Below are 18,003 nucleotides of genomic sequence, written 5' to 3' on the forward strand. Positions count from 1 at the left end.
CATGTGTGAAATGATTTGGATTTAAGGATAACTAAAAGAATGCTGTATTTCCAGCTACAAGTCTTAAAACTTATGCTTTATTCAAATTAAACAAATTTATTGTACATTTATTCAGTGTGCCAAGCACTATGAGCCTCCCAGCATTAAAAAGAAGTGAAGCATGTTGTAATAGGTTGTTTTTCCCTATTGCTCGTGTTCAGTTCAGTTCAGTCACTCAGTCGTGTCAGACTCTTTGTGACAGAAATGGTATGGACCTAACAGAAACAGAAGATATTAAGAAGAGGTGGCAAGAATACACAGAAGAACTGCACAAAAAAGATCTTCATGATCCAGATAATCATGATGGTATGCTCACTCATCTAGAGCCAGACATCCTGGAATGTGAAGTCAAGTGGGCCTTAGAAAGCATCACTATGAACAAAGCTAGTGGAGGTGATGGGATTCTGGTTGAGCTATTTCAAATCCTGAAAGATGATACTGTGAAAGTGCTGCACTCAATATGTCAGCAAATTTGGAAAACTCAGCCGTGGCCACAGGACTGGAAAAGGTCAGTTTTCATTCCAATCCCAAAGAAAGGCAATGCCAAGGAATGCTCAAACTACTACACAATTGCACTCATCTCACATGCTAGTATAGTAATGCTCAAAATTCTCCAAGCCAGGCTTCAACAGTATGTGAACCATGAACTTCCAGATATGCAAGCTGGATTTAGAAAAGGCAGAGGAACCAGAGAACAAATTGCCAACATCTGTTGGATCATCAAAAAAGCAAGAGAGTTCCTGAAAAACATCTATTTCTGCTTTATTGACTATGCCAAAGCGTCTGACTGTGTGGATCACAACGAACTGTGGAAAATTCTGAAAGAGATGTGAATACCAGCCACCTGACCTGCCTCTTGAGTAATAAAATATTCTTAGGGCTCAGGTACGGAGTGAGACTATCAGCTGATCAAAAAAAAAGGGGGGGGGGTTTCATAGGCTTTGTTTTGATTAGCTCAAGCCATGATTTAGTTTATTCTCAGGACTAGAGTTGAAAGCATCTCAAAGTTTTGTCTCCATTGCCTCATTGACCATCATAAGATTCCTAGTGTCCTGGTATTTCTCTCTGTATGCCTATTATGGGCTCTATATTTTCTGTATCAGTGTGTATCTGATAGGAAAGATGTAAGCAGCCAGGGAACCTAGTAATTAACAAGGGTTCTAGAACTAATGATGTGGACTGGGAGCAGCATAAAAGCTTTGGGATCAGAGCCTAGTCACAAATTTCTAGATCCTATGGGGAGGGAGGTGGGAGGGGGGTTCATGTTTGGGAACGCATGTAAGAATTAAAGATTTTAAAATTTAAAAAATAAAAAACTAAAAAAATAATAAATAAATAAAAATTAAAAAAATTTAAAAAAAGAAAGTTAAAAAAAATACTTAGAAGAGTATTACCAATATATATAAACTGGAAAACACAGAATTCCAATGAGTAAGGGTTTTCTGGAGTTGAGAGTGTGGGGATTTAATAGCAAGAAATTCCTCCTTAAATTTTAATATCAAAAAAGTCATCCATCTATTGAATATTTGCTTTGGATTATGCTCACTTGCATCAGGAAGGTTCAGTTCAGTTCAGTCAGTCGTGTCTGACTCTTTGCGACCCTATGAACTGTAGCATGCCAGGTCTACCTGTCCATCACCAGCTCCCGGACTTTACCCAAACTCATTTCTATTGAGTCAGTGATGCCATCCAACCATCTCATCCTCTGACAACAGAGGCATCACCAACTAAATTCTGAAGGAGATGGGAATACCAGACCACATGACCTGCCTTTTGAGAAACCAATGCAGGTCAGGAAGCAACAGTTAGAACTGGACATGGGACAATAGGCTAGTTCTAAATAGGAAAAGGAATGTGTCAAGGCTGTATATTGTCACCCTGCTTATTTAATTTATGTACAGAGTACATCATGAGAAACGCTGGACTGGAGAAAGCACAAGCTGGAATCAAGATTGCCGCGAGAAATATCAATAACCTCAGAATGCAGATGACACCAACCTTATGGCAGAAAATGAAGAACAATAAAGAGCCTCTTGATTAAAGTGAAAGAGGAGAGTGAAAAAATTGAGTTAAAGCTCAACATTCAGAAAACTAAGATCATAGCATCTGGTCCCATCACTTCATGGGAAATAGATGGGGAAACAGTGGAAACAGCGGCTGACTTTATTTTGAGGGGGCTCTAAAATCACTGCAGATGGTGACTGCAGCCATGAAATGAAAAGATGCTTACTCCTTGGAAGGAAAGTTATGACCAACCTAGGCAGTATATTCAAAAGCAGAAACATTACATTGTCCACAAAGGTCCATCTAGTCAAGGCTATGGTTTTTCCAGTAGTCATGTGAGAGTTGGACTGTGAAGAAGGCTGAGCGCTGAAGAATTGATGCTTTTGAACTGTGGTGTTGGAGAAGACTCTTGAGAGTCCCTTGGACTGCAAGGAAATCCAACCAGTCCATCCTAAAGGAGATCAGTCCTGGGTGTTCATTGGAAGGACTGATGTTGAAGCTGAAACTCCAGCTGATGTGAAGAGCTGACTCATTTGAAAAGACCCTGATGCTGGGAAAGATTGAGGGCAGGAGAAGGGGATGACAGAGGATGAGATGGCTGGATGGCATCACCAACTCAATGGACATGGGTTTGGGTAGGCTCTGGCAGTGGTGATAGACAAGGAGGCTGGCGTGCTGTGGTTCGTGGGGTCTCAAAGAGTTGGACATGACTGAACTGAACTGAACTTAGAGGTATCTTATCATACTGCTCAACTATTCTTGGGGCATAGTTTAAAACAACAAAAAAGAAAAATACACTGGGTCCTAAACTATAGTAAAGTGAAATGTTTGGAGACTGACTTCTCTTTACTTCTTGTCCTCCAGTCTCCACCAATAACTTTAATTGGCCAAGCTTCACTGGAAGCCCAGTGGACAGAGGAGGCTGGGAAAGGTAATATTTTGCAGAGATCAGTCACATTTTCATAGAGCAGAGGAGGAGAAAGACACAAAATGGATATGAGAATGACTCGCACAATTTCATAATTAATAATTCATATTAACCACAAATATTAGATACAGGAGAACAGTACTAAAATAGACTCTCCCCTGCCTTTCTTACCAACTCTGTGATATTCTAACACCATTGCCATTCTGCTTGAGAATGGGGATATCTTTCTGAAATGCCTACGAGTTCATATCAGTCCTCTCCATTTTATATCCTTCAATTCATTCTTATGCTTTATAATATAAACCTTAGTTTGTTTATATTATATTGCAGTATAGTTTATCACACAGACTCTTTGTGCTTTATGCCCATTTCACCTCCAGCACCTCCTTCTGGCCACCAAAATATACCCTCTTGCCCAACCTAAATCATTTAAATTGTAGAACGTTTCAAGCTTTTGCAGACACCCCACTCCAGTACTCTTGCCTGGAAAATCCCATGGACAGAGGAGCCTGATGGGCTGCTGTCTATGGGGTTGCACAGAGTCGGACATGACTGAAGCGACTTAGCAGCAGCAGCAGCATGTCTTATATGGGGCTTCCCTGGTGGCCCAGTGGTAAAGAACCTATCTGCCAATGCAGGAGACATTTTTAGTTTGATCCCAAGGTTGGGAAGATCCTCTGGAGAAGGAAATGACAACTTACTCGAGTATTCTTCCCTGGGAAATCCCAGGGACAGAGGAAGCTGGCAGGCTATAGGCTATTGGGTCACAAAAGAATGGGGGCATGACTGAGCGACTGAACAACCACAAATGTTTCATATGGTTTCTTCTGCTTACAATGCCAATAACTTCCCACCATCCATCACCACTGTAGCCATCATCATCTTTTTTTCCCAGTAGCTTAACTCTTATAGTCTCCAAAACTTAATTTCCATGTGCATTCCATGCCTAGGGGCCTCTTTGTGCTTTGCTTGAGCTTTAGGTATATCTCTCTTGATACATTTCCCTGTGATAATGTTTATATTTGATATCTAGTATCCCAGGCAGGATTTCAAGTACACGAAAATTGAGGATTACACCTCCTTAATTTTGATTTAATGTCTCTCATATAGCAGGGAAACAATAACATGTTGTTGAATTAGTGAATGAATGAATGAGTAATCTCCACTTTGACTACATTAGGTAACAGCATATTCATTTTATACATCCTGTAGTTATAAAGACATGCAAAATAAAGAAAAATGTCATTGTGTCATCTGTAATGTAAATGAAAGTTGCTCCTTAAAGATATGTTTAAACAGTAATTAAAATAGCTTGAAATGGTCTCCTCTAAATAAAAATATACTTAGTCTCTTTTTCATTGAGTATTCTCTTTTAATGCAGTCCTTTCCCTCCTTACATGAATGTTGCTGCTTTTCACTTTCTGAGGTTTTACACAGTTGTGTCCTGGATTTGAATTTCCCTTGATGACCCTGTTCTTTTAATATTGCTTTTCTTGTTTGTTTTCAGAATAATTTATGTTTCACACTTAATTTGCATGTTTTTTTTTTTTCTAATTTCATGAGATTGAACAAAAATATAGCTTTCTGGTCTCATATGACAAGTCAGCAGGAAAATGTACTATACTTACTGGAGGTTGGAAAACAGTGGTTTTAAAAAATTATTTTGTTTTTTTTTGTGTGTGCAATTCCCTCTATCCTAAAAATCTTCATGTCTTTGAAACATATATCCTGGTAAATTGGCATAAGCCTGGTAGATATTCAGTTTGGGCTTATAGAAAATAGTTAATCATACTTCTCCTCATGTTAAATACCTGTGATAAGAACAAATCTCAAATATTAAGGGATTATTAAAAATGAATGTTTAAATTTCTGGATTATATTTTATAAAATATTTATGAGAAAGTTGAGCTTGTTACTATACTTCAACTAAACTTTTTGTTGCTGTTGTTGAAGAGAATTATAGATACATATGGAGTTGTAAGTAATAATACACAGATTCCGTGTTTCCTTTGCTCTGTTTTCCCCAGTGGTATCATCTTGCAAAACCGTAGTACAATACCACAATCAGGATATTGACACTGATACAGCCAGCACATTTCTGTCACTGCCCAAACAACTCAAGTTTCTCTCTATAGTCTCCGTGCCTCCCTCATTCTTAAACTGTGGCAACCACTAGTCTATTTCTATTTGTATAATTTTGTCATTTCAAGAAGGTTATGTATATGAGATCATTCAGTATGTAACTTCTGGAGATTGGCATTTTTCACTGTGTAACTCTCTGGAGATTCACCCAAGTTGTTCTGTGTGTCAACAGTTCATTCCTTTGTAATTTCTGAGTAGTATTCCACATACCTAAGACTATTTAGTCATTCATCCCCTGAAGCCCATCTTGATTGTTGCCAGTATTTGGTTGTTATGAATAAAAATGCTTTGGATATTTGTATAGAGGTTACTGTGTGACTATGAGCTTTTATTTCACAGGGATAAATGCTCTGAAGTGCAATTACTGGGTTGTATGGTGTTTGCATGCTTAAATTCCTTATACTGAGAAATGTTTTTATAAAGTGCCTGAACAATTTTTCATTCTTGCCAGCAACATATGAGTGATCCAATTTCTTCTCATCTTTATGAGCATTTAGTTTTATGACTATTTTTTAATTTTAATCATTCTGGTAGATATGTGGTGATATCTTACATTTTTAATTTTCATTTCCTTAATGACCAGTTATGTTGAACTTACTGAATGAACTTATTTGCCCCCTATATATCCTCTTCAGTGAAATGTATAATTAAGTCTTTTGCCTATTTTCTAATTGTATTGTTTGAAATTTTATTGTTAAACTTTCAGAGCTCTTTACATGTTCTAGCTAGTATAGTTTGGTAAGATATATGACTCACAAATATTTTCTCCAATTCTGTAGCTTGTTTTCTCATTGTCTTAAAAGCATCTTTTGCAGAGCAAAGTTTTTAATTTTGATTAAACACAATTAATTCAATTTTTCTTCTAAGGATCATGCTGTTAGATCCTAAATACTTTTCACCTATAATTTTTTCAAAAGTTTTATAATTTTATGTTTACATTTAAGTCAATAATTCATTTTGAAATAATTTTTATTTTAGATAATAGGTCTTGGTCAAGGTTATATTTTTGCCTATGATTGTTCAATTGCTCCAGCATATTTTGTTGAAAAGGCTATCCTTCCTCCATTAAATTGCTTTTGTATTTTTAAAAATTCAGTTAAGCATACTTATGTGGATCTAATTATGGCTTCCTTATTGTATTCCATTGATCTACGTGTATGATCACCAATGCCACATAGTCTTGACTGCATTAGCTATATTATTATATATTATTATATATATTATAATATTATATATTATAATATATATAATAATATTATATTATTATATATTATATATATATAATTTATCTATATATAATTCTTTTTCCATCTTTGGCTGCAAAGAATATAATCAATCTGATTTCGGTGTTGACCATCTGGTGATGTCCATGTGTAGAGTCTTCTCTTCTGTTGTTGGAAGAGGGTGTTTGCTATGACCAGTGCATTTTCTTGGCAAAACTCTATTAGTCTTTGCCCTGCTTCATTCTGCATTCCAAGGCCAAATTTGCCTGTTACTCCAGGTGTTTCTTGACTTCCTACTTTTGCATTCTAGTCCCCTATAATGAAAAGGACATCTTTTGAGGGTGTTAGTTCTAAAAGGTCTTGTAGGTCTTCATAAAACTGTTCAACTTCAGCTTCACCAGCATTACTGGTTGGGGCATAGACTTGGATAACTGTGATATTGAATGGTTTGCCTTGGAGATGAACAGAGATCATTCTGTTGTTTCTGAGATTGCATCCAAGTACTGCATTTTGGACTCTTTTCTTGACCATGATGGCTACTCCATTTCTTCTGAGGGATTCCTGCCCGCAGTAGTAGATATAATGGTCATCTGAGTTGAATTCACCCATTCCAGTCCATTTTAGTTCGCTGATTCCTAGAATGTCAACGTTCACCCTTGCCATCTCTTGTTTGACCACTTCCAATTTGCCTTGATTCATGGACCTGACATTCCAGGTTCCTATGCAATATTGCTCTTTATAGTATCGGATCTTGCTTCTATCACCAGTCACATCCACAACTGGGTATTGTTTTTGCTTTGGCTCCATCCCTTCATTCTTTCTGGAGTTATTTCTCCACTGATCTCCAGTAGCATATTGGGCACCTAATGACCTGGGGAGTTCCTCCTTTGGTATCCTATCATTTTGCCTTTCATACTGTTCATGGGGTTCTCAAGGCAAGAATACTGAAGTGGCTTGCCATTCCCTTCTCCAGTGGATCACATTCTGTCAGACCTCTCCACCATGACCTGACCATCTTGGGTTGCCCTGCAGGCCTGGCTGGTTTCATTGAGTTAGACAAGGCAGTGGTCCTAGTGTGATTAGATTGACTAGTTTTCTGTGAGTATGGTTTCAGTGTGTCTGCCCTCTGATGCCCTCTTGCAACAACTACCATCTTACTTGGATTTCTCTTACCTTGGGTGTGGGGTATCTCTTCACGGCTGCTCCAGCAAAGCACAGCCGCTGCTCCTTACCTTGGACGAGGGGTATCTCCTTACCACCACAGTTCCTGACCTTCAACGTGGGATAGCTCCTCTAGGCTCTCCTGCGCCTGAGTAGCCACCACTCCTCAGGTTGCTCCTCCCAGCCGCCGGCCCGAGAAGACTCTACACATGGACATCACCAGATGGTCAACACCGAAATCAGATTGATTATATTTTTGCAGCCAAAGATGGAGAAGCTCTATACAGTCAGCAAAAACAAGACCAGGAGCTGACTGTGGCTCAGATCATGAACTCCTTATTACCAAATTCAGACTCAAATTGAAGAAAGTAGGGAAAACTGCTAGACCATTCAGGTATGACCTAAATCAAATCCCTTATGATTATACAGTGGAAGTGAGAAATAGATTTAAGGGCCTAGATCTGATAGAGTGCCGGATGAACTATGGCATGAGGTTCATGACATTGTACAGGAGACAGGGATCAAGACCATCCCCATGGAAAAGAAATGCAAAAAAGCTAAATGGCTGTCTGGGGAGGCCTTACAAATAGCTCTGAAAAGAACAGAGGTGAAAAGCAAGGGAGGAAAGGAAAGATATAAGCATCTGAATGCAGAGTTCCAAAGAATAACAAGCAGATATAAGAAAGCCTTCTTCAGCGATCAATGCAAATAGAGGAAAACAACAGAATGGGAAAGACTAGAGATCTCTTCAAGAAAATTATAGAACATAGGGAATAAGGGAACATTTCATGCAAAGATGGGCTCAATAAAGGACAGAAATGGTAGGGACCTAACAGAAGCAGAAGATATTAAGAAGAGGTGGCAAGAATACATGGAAGAACTGTACAAAAAAGATCTTCATGACCCATATAATCATGAAGACATGATCACTAATCTAGAGTGAGACATCTTGGAATGTGAAGTCAAGTGGGCTTTAGAAAGCATTGCTATGAACAAAGCTAGTGGAGGTGATGGAATTCCTATTGAGCTGTTTCAAATCCTGAAAGATGATGCTGTGAAAGGGCTGCACTCAATATGCCAGCAAATTTGGAAAACTCAGCCGTGGCCACAGGACTGGAAAAGGTCAGTTTTCATTCCAATCCCAAAGAAAGGCAATGCCAAAGAATGCTCAAACTACCGCAAAATTGCACTTATCTCACATGCTTGTAGAGTAATGCTCAAAATTCTCCAAGCCAGGCTTCAGCAATATGTGAACCGTGAACTCCCTGATGTTCAAGCTGGTTTTAGAAAAGGCAGAGGAACCAGAGATCAAATTGCCAACATCTGCTGAATGATGGAAAAAGCAAGAGAATTCCAGAAAAACATCTATTTCCGCTTTATTGACTATGCCAAAGCCTTTGACTGTGTGGATCACAATCAACTGTGGAAAATTCTGAAAGAGATGGGACTACCAGACCACCTAATCTGCCTCTTGAGAAATCTGTATGCAGGTCAGGAAGCAACAGTTAGAGCTGGACATGGAACAGACTGGTTCCAAATAGGAAAAGGAGTACATCAAGGCTGTATATTGTCACCCTGCTTATTTAACTTATATGCAGAGTACATCATGAGAAACGCTGAACTGGAAGAAACACAAGCTGGAATCAAGATTGCCGGGAGAGATATCAATAACCTCAGATACGCAGATGACACCGCCCTTAGAAAGTGAAAAGGAGCTAAAAAGCCTCTTGATGAAAATGAAAGAGGAGATCGAAAAAGTTGGCTTAAAGCTCAACATTCAGAAAACGAAGATCATGGCATCTGGTCCCATCACTTCATGGGAAATAGATGGGGAAACAGTAGAAACAGTGTCAGACTTTATTTTTTTGGGCTCCAAAATCACTGCAGATGGTGATTGCAGCCATGAAATTAAAAGATGCTTATTCCTTGGAAGAAAAGTTATGACCAACCTAGAGAGCATATTGAAAAGCAGAGACATTACTTTGTCGACTAAAGTCCGTCTAGTCAAGGCTATGGTTTTTCCAGTGGTCATGTATGGATGTGAGAGTTGGACTGTGAAGAAGGCTGGGCACCAAAGAATTGATGTTTTTGAACTGTGGTGTTGGCGAAGACTCTTGAGAGTCCCTTGGACTGCAAGGAGATCCAACCAGTCCCTCCTGAAGGAGATCATCCCTGGGATTGCTTTGGAAGGAATGATGCTGAAGCTGAAACTCCAGTACTTTGGCCACCTCATGTGAAGAGTTGACTCATTGGAAAAGACTCTGATGCTGGGAGGGATTCGGGGCAGGAGGAGAAGGGGACGACTGAGGATGAGATGGCTGGATGGCATCACAGACTTGATGGACATGAGTCTGAGTGAACTCCAGGAGATGGTTATGGACAGGGAGGCCTGGCGTGCTGTGATTCATGGGGTCACAAAGATTCGGACATGACTGAGCAACTGAACTGAAACTGAACTGATATATAATTCTTAAAATTGGGTAGATTGATTCCTCCCTTTTCACTCTTTTTATAAAGAATTGTGTTAACTATCCTAACTCCTTTGCCTTTTGTTGTAAATTTCACAATACTCTTCTTTGTATGTACAAAATAATTAGGCATTTTAATAACAATTGCAGTAACCTATTTATAAATTTGAATACACTTAAAATCTCTACTATGTTGAGTCTTCCAATCCATGAACACAGTTTATCTATTTATTTAGATCTTTGGTTTTTTACAGCATACTGCTGTATACATTTTTCAGCACATAAGTCCTATCAATATGGTTTTAGGTTCATACTTAAGTATTTCTCTTTTTTTGAGCAAGTGTGTCATTATATTTTTACTTTTGGTGTCCAATGTGTTCATTGTCAGCATGTAGAAAGACAATACTTTTGGATGTTTATATTGTATCCTGCAAACTTGCTGAACTCTCTTATTTTCTAGGAATTGTTAAGAAGAATCTTAGGAATTTTCTATGTAGACAATCATGTTATCTGCAAATAGAGTTTTATTTCTTCCTTTTCAAACTGTGTGCCATTTATTTTATTTCCTTCGCTAACCTTATTGCCCTGGCTAGGACTTCCAGCACTATGTTATAAAACAGTGACAGCAGATATGCTTGCTTTGCTCCTGAATGCAGGGGGAAAGCATTCTAATTCTTCATCCTTAAATACTGACTGTAAGATTTTTTTATAGGAGCTCTTTATCAAATTGAAAAAACTTCCTCAATTTCTATTTTTCTTAGAGTTTTTCATGAATGGGTATTGAATTCTGTCAATGTCTTTTCTGTATCAGTGATACAATCATATGCTTTTTCTACTTTGACCTATTAATACAGTGGATTATATTCATAGTTTTTAAATATTGAAGCAATCTCACATCACTGTAATAAACCCCACTTAGTCATGGCATATGATTATTTTTATATATTATCTAATTCTACTTGCTAACATAATATTAAAAAATTTTGTATCTGGCCCATGAGGGATATCTGACCATAGACCATAGTTTTATTTTTCTTTATTATGTTTATCTAGTCTTGGTGTAATACTAGCTTAATAAAATAAAGCAGCATATATTCCATGTCTTCTCTTTTCTGAAAGAAATTGTATATAATTTGTATTAATTCTTTTATAAAATTCAGTGGAATTCCCCAGTGAAATGATTTAGGCCTGGGAATTTTTCCTTTATGAGTTTTAAAATTATGAGCTCAATTTTCTTAATAGTTGTAGGACTACCCAAATTATCTATTTCACATTTAGTAATTTGTGGTAGTTTGTGCTTTCAAGAAATTGGTCTGTTTCGTCTAAGTGGCCAAATTAATCGAGTAGATTTGTTATAAACATTGTATTATTTTTTGTTTTGATGTCTGTAGGGTCTGTAGTGAAATCCCTTGTTCATTAAAGATATTGGCAAATTTTGTCTTTTTTCTTTGTCAGTTGATAAATTTCATTGATCTTTGCAAAAAAAAAATTTTACTTCATTGTTTTTCTCCTTTCTGTTTCATTTATTTCTGCTCTTATTTTTATTATTTCCTTCTATCTGGTTGCTATAATTATGTTTGATCTTTTCTTTCTGAATTCTTAAGTAGGAGATGAAATTATTGATTTGAAACTTTACTTCTTTTCTCATATAAGTATTTAATGCTAGAAATTTCCCTCTTATTACTGGTTTTGCTGTGTCACGTAAATGCTTGGCATATTATATTTTCATTTTTATTCAGTTTGATATATTTTTAATTTTTGAGGCTTTCTTTTTGACCCATAAATTATTTAGAGGTCTACTGTTTAGTTTCTAGGTACTTGAGAACTTCCTGTTTTTCTTTTTTTAATTGGAGAAAAATTGCTTTACAGTGTTGTGTTGGTTTCTGCTATACAACAATGCAAATCAGCCATAATTATACATATATCACCTCCCTCTTGAGAATTTCCTGTTATTTTCTGTTTTTGACTTCTAGCTTGATTTCATTTGGTCAGAGAACAAATTTTTTATAATTTCAATTCTTTTAACTTTATCAAGATTGTTTTTTAGCCCAGCATACAATTTACTTTTCTGCCCTGCCTTATTCTCCTTATCCTTCTAACACTCCATAAATGACTGTTAGATCTTTAGATATAGTCCTAAAGGGATTAAGTCTCTTTGATTTTTCCTCTCAGTCTGTTTTCTCTTCATTTTTCAAATTGAAGAAAATTTTATTGTCTACATTCTTTCCTCTATTCCCTCTTTCCTACTGTTGAACCCATTCACATTTTAACTTTTAAATTCTAAATTTCCCTTTGGTTTTTCTTTTGTATTCTATTTATATGCTGAAATTTTCCTTCTCTTTACTATGATTTTCAAATTCATTTAATCTGTGTATTATTGGTCAAAGATCAGCTGGTCATTTAAGCATTTTATGATGGCTGTTTTAAAATCTTTATCAAATAACTCTAACATCTCTGTCTTCTTTGAACTGGCATTTATTGGTTGTATTTTTTCATTCTAAGATTTGCCCGGAACTTGATAGGACTAGTTTTTTATTGAACTTGGATTTTGGGTTATCAAGTTATGAAACTCTGGATATTATTTAAATATTTTATTCCTGCCAACTTCCTCTCATACCCACTCCAGCAAGAGAATATGGGGCACACTGCATCACTACCAGCTTGAGAAAGCAGTTCCAGTTCCCTGGCTCAGCCTCCATTCACACTCACAGGGGTTTGAAATTAGATGGTGTCTAAGTGGTATCAGTAGAGAACGAGAAAGTAGCCAGAACTTCCACCTCTGCCCAGGAGTACTAGGGTGCATGTGTAAAACTTTATATCACATCCACACCTAAAATGATATAAGCACATCCCAGCCTTAGACACTTCAATGAATAGCATCTTCAAACCACTAAGTCATCACCAGTAAAAAAAAAGAAAAAAAAAAAAATATATATATATATATCACTGACAGATGTTACAACTTTAAAATCAACATTTAAAACCATTTAAAAATTAAAACAGTTAAAAAATTAGGATTAGTGAATCTGAAAGATTATTGATAAAGGTTATTCATAAATGCTGAAATTTCTTTTAATAATTTTGAATCCAACAGAATTTTTCCCATTAGTTTATAAACATACATATGATTAGTGCAGCTATCATACAGCTAGCATGAATAACATGCTAGCCTTTTAGGGCACAATTAGTCCACAATAAGATAGATTAATTCAATACATGTAAAACAACAATGTAATGCCAACCCCTCAACTCTGACTCCAGTTCACTGCCAGTCAACCAGCAGAGTTCCCACTCCAACTGGGGCTACATAGCTTCTTCCTTGGAAACCTGAAATAAATTCCAAAAGGTCTTTATTCAAGATGGACACAGTAAGCTCTGCACCCAGCCCATGAAGTGATTGTGTCCTACGTTTGCTGCTGAGCCTAGAGAACCACAGCAAAGGAGCAGATCCCAGACTTTACTCTCCTGCTGACCATCTGCAGGCTTTCACTATCAGACCCAGCCTGGCAGGGTGTTTAAAGCCAAGATACACAGCCTACAGGCAATAGGCCATGATGTCTAGCTATTCTGGTCCTGACCAAATAGGGGCCCACCATCCTGTGCTTTACTGAACACACAGGGTTCTACCAGATTATGCAACTTCATGGGCCAAAATCTATATACAGAATGAATACATGCCACTTTTTCTTCTGACATGAAAAGCACTCATATCATATGACAGAATGCAAGCAAATTATTTACAGCAAAGTAAAGTTTTTAAAGACAAATCTCATTCTCCTACTAATATTATTATAATTCATGGAGCATAAAATTCTCAAAATGATCATGGTGATAGAATACTTAATAAGCCTTTCAAGATTTGATGAGAAAAGATAGAGCTACTGGCCAGACCCACGCATACTAGTTAGTCAATATTGAGGGAAGCATTGAGATTTCTAAGAGCCTTAGTCACTAAGCACATCATTTTTTCCCAAGTACCCTGAAAATACTGCTGCTTTGGATATAAAATCATCATAGCTGCAATTCATGGGGTCGCAAAGAGTTAGATACAACTGAGCGACTGAACTGAACTGATCACATGACTTCCTCCCTAGCTGAGCAGATAATTGACTCTCTCTCTCTAAAACAGGTGATTCTTCCATTAAGCAAGAACTCTACTCAATGTTACGTGGTAGCCTGTGTGGGAGGGGAGTTTGGGGGAGAATGGATACATGTATATGTATATGTATGACTGAGTCCCTTCACTATTTACCTGAAAGTATCACAATACTGTTAATTGGCTATGCTGCTGCTGCTGCTACTGAGTTGCTTCAGTCATGTCCGACTCTGTGCATCCCCATAGACAGCAGCCCACCAGGCTCCCTCGTCCCTGGGATTCTCCAGGCAAGAACACTGGAGTGGGTTGCCATTTCCTTCTCCAACACATGAAAGTGGAAAGTGAAAATTGAAAGTGAAGTTGCTCAGTCGTGTCCGACTCTTCGCGACTCCATGGACTGCAGCCTACCAGGCTCCTCCATCCATGGGACTGTCCAGGCAAGAGTACTGGAGTGGGGTGCCATTGCCTTCTCCATAATTGGCTATACCTCAATAGAAAATATAAAGGTAAAAAAATTAAACAGGGTTCTTGGCATTAATAGGTGTTCAACCAAGTTTTCAGGGGTGCATCTTGAACAAAAAACAATAAAGACATTGTCTTGTATTTTTCATTAAACTAATTTAAAATGTTTGACATGATACTTTCTCTATTTATTCTAAAAAATGTTTGTTGATAAATGAGAAAATTATAATAATAAGAGGTGTTATGTTTTCATTGCTCTTTTCATTAAGTATAAAATTACCAATTCAATGTAAGTACTTATTTTTATTTAATTTTACTGGTCTATAAAATATAAGTCAGGGAGTCCCAATACAAAATAAGTATTGTCATTCCTTTTACCTTGTACACAATTCAGAAATACATTTCAAAATTAATTTTCCAAAATCAAGATTTTTAAAAAATGGGCTAAATGTATAACAACTAAAAGAATGGAAGTCAAATAATATCATTTGCAAATTGTTTTCATATTTAAGAGTACCAAAGCTGTTGTGTGAAAAGTATCTATAAAAATATGTCTGAAACAAAGAAATAAAACAAAGCCTCATGAGACCCAACCTATTGGATAGCCTAAAATGTCATTATGCACCAAATGGCTAGAGTTTATTAGAGATACACAAGCTGATGTAATCCCTAACACAATATAGCAACTGGAGTTACATCCTGGCATTTCTTCAGAGGGGTCCCCATTGACGCCTATAGAAACCATCAGTTCTCACTTTGCTTTTAATTTTAGTTGTCACTAACAATGCCCCCACCTTGCGGCTTAGCATCTCATTATTAACTTACAAGAATGAAACAAGAACTTAAGGAATGTTTGGGGATTTATTTTCTAGCAGCTGAGATATTAAAGGTGAGGTCAGAGCAAACACTTGTTGGTGTGGGACAGTAATTAAGGTTTAGGCAGGAGGTACAGAACTGCAGTCTTAGCTAACACTGTTCGTGTCTGGTGTCTCATCTCAATTAGTGTGTATATATATACATACATGTATATTATATATATACACACACACATATACATATACACACACACATACATATACATACATATATATATATAGAATATACAGGGGTCTGGAAGATCCCCGGGAGCAGGAAATGGCTACCTACTCCAGTATTCTTACCTGGAAAATCCCATGGACAGATGAGCCTGGCAGGCTACAGTCCCTGGGGTTGCAAGGGTCAGACACAACTTAGCAACTAAGCCACCACCACCACATACAAAGCCATAGGAATCAATTTGAGGAGTCTTGTTTGAGAGTGCAGACGGGGGCTCTCTTGCTAGCACTGTTGATACCTTCAAAGATGACAAGTATCTTGTTCCAGAAAATGTTATTGTTATTATTAATTTTGCTTTGCTTTGCTTCTGCTTCCCCTTCTTCTACTCCTTCTTTTCCTTCTTCTTCTTCAACCATCACCTGTCTCTGCTACAGAGCTATGTTCAAGGGTCATGTTGACCTATCCAAAACAGAATCCTCCTTCTACATACACGAATAATAACAGGCTGTAAGACAATATGGTTCACTTATAAAAAGCTGTGAAGTATAAATGAAAGAAAATAGGCCTTTAAGTTGTGAGACAAGATTAGTCCTAACTTTCCTGCCATCCAGCTATATACATTTAGACACTCAAAAACTTTTATCACCATTTCTGGACCCCAGTACCAATATTCATCCTATATTTTCTTACAAGGCATTTGTGAGAGATATAGTAATATTATTAATATAAATTAAAATATTATTATTTTAACATATAGAACTTATAATCAGATATTGTTTTCCCTTTCAAAAGCAGGAATTATTGCTTCCTTTAATTTTGGGATCTATAATTATTAGGCCTAATGAGATCTCTACGTTATAAAGACGAGGACAACTGAGGTCTAGAACAGTGAATTTTCAAGAGTCAGCACATTAGCTTCACTGGAATGTGAATACATGCCTCTCACCCACCCTCCCCTCCCACCAGACTGGCTGAGTCAGAATCTCTAAGGGCAGGGTCCACCCAGGAATCTGTATTTCTAACAAGCCTGACCAGTGATTCCCACAATCATTTAAGCTGAGCACTTCTGGTCTAAACTGTCTTCTGGCAGAGGATAGAGTACAGAGTCAAAGCCAGGCTAAATCCCATAGTCCCTGAATTCTCAATCAGACTTCTCTCAACTATGCAAATGTAATATTCTTTTTTCTAAACCTCAAGTTGATCTTTATGTTGGCCATTTGGTTTTGTATTAATAAAGTGTTTAGGGAGACCATAAAGAAAAAAAAATGTGTGTGCTTTTTATTTAACAGCTTTTGCATATGTTATCTATACTGTTCCTCAGATTAAAGGAACATTTTTACATTCTTGCAGGTATAACCTTCAACAGTAACTTTCTAGATTTAGTACATTCTTATACAAAGTCAGAGGTCCTAGCTGTTATATTTATATTTGACAAATGATTAAATGAATGCAAGAAAAGACACATGTTAAAACCTTCTATAAACAAGATTCTAAACCATTGAAGTACATGGTAGCTCTTCTTAAAAGAAAAAGATGCCTATGTGGGATAATTACATATGAACAAATTATTCTTATCTCAGCAAGCATTTGCAATACTAAAACGATCTTCTCACTCTTTCTTTACTGAAAAGGTTTGAAATGGAATTGAGTGGGAAAATAAACACGAGTTCTGCTCCTCTTGGAATCATTTGGTTACTAAAAGCAACAAAACTTCAGAATAATTAACTTCAGTGATAATTTTAAGTTAAAAGTAAACACAAATTGTTGCTTTCTTCTGCCCTAAGACTAGTCAGATAAGACTAGATGAGCTGGAACCTGGGCCAGTTCCCCGAATGACAGCAATCTTGTCTTTTAACTTTAGCATTCAGAATAAGTATTATTATTTTCCATACATGTATTATTATTGAAAAATTAAGAAGCACTGTAATCATAAAAAGGTACTAATTTCCTTTCTTCACTATTTCATAAGAGATGAGTTCCTAAGTTTTTTCTCCCAACAGTCAACAGTGAGAAGTTGTGGTATAACTACTATGGAAAACAGCTTGGAAGTTCCTCAAAAAAATAAAAATGGAGTATTCATATGAACAGCAAAGCCACTCCTGGGCATACATCCATAAAAAACTATAATTCAAAAATATACATGCACCATTATGTTCACAGCAACACTATTTACAATAGATAAGACATGGAAGCAACCTAAATGTCCATGGACAAATGAATAATAGCTAAAGATGTGTTATATATACACAGTGGAGTACTACTCAGCAATTAAACAAAAGAATGAAATAATGCTATTTGCAGCAATAAGGATGGACATAGAGATGATCATACTAAGAGAATTCAGAAAGAGAAAGACAAAAACCATATGATAACACTTATGTGTGGAATCTAAATTATGACACAAACAAACTTGCTTATGAAATAGGAATATACTCACAGACATAC

The 18,003-nt window shown here is 36.8% G+C and overlaps 1 long non-coding RNA gene across 2 annotated transcripts in view; it reads right to left on the reverse strand.

The window, feature by feature from the left end:
- Nucleotides 1-18,003, reverse strand: part of LOC132659319 (uncharacterized) — a 293,314-nt gene that overhangs the window by 152,204 nt on the left and 123,107 nt on the right. The gene's annotated exons all lie outside the window — the stretch shown is intronic.

This window comes from Ovis aries, chromosome 2, assembly GCF_016772045.2.
Source record: "Ovis aries strain OAR_USU_Benz2616 breed Rambouillet chromosome 2, ARS-UI_Ramb_v3.0, whole genome shotgun sequence".
Lineage (NCBI taxonomy): Eukaryota > Metazoa > Chordata > Mammalia > Artiodactyla > Bovidae > Ovis > Ovis aries.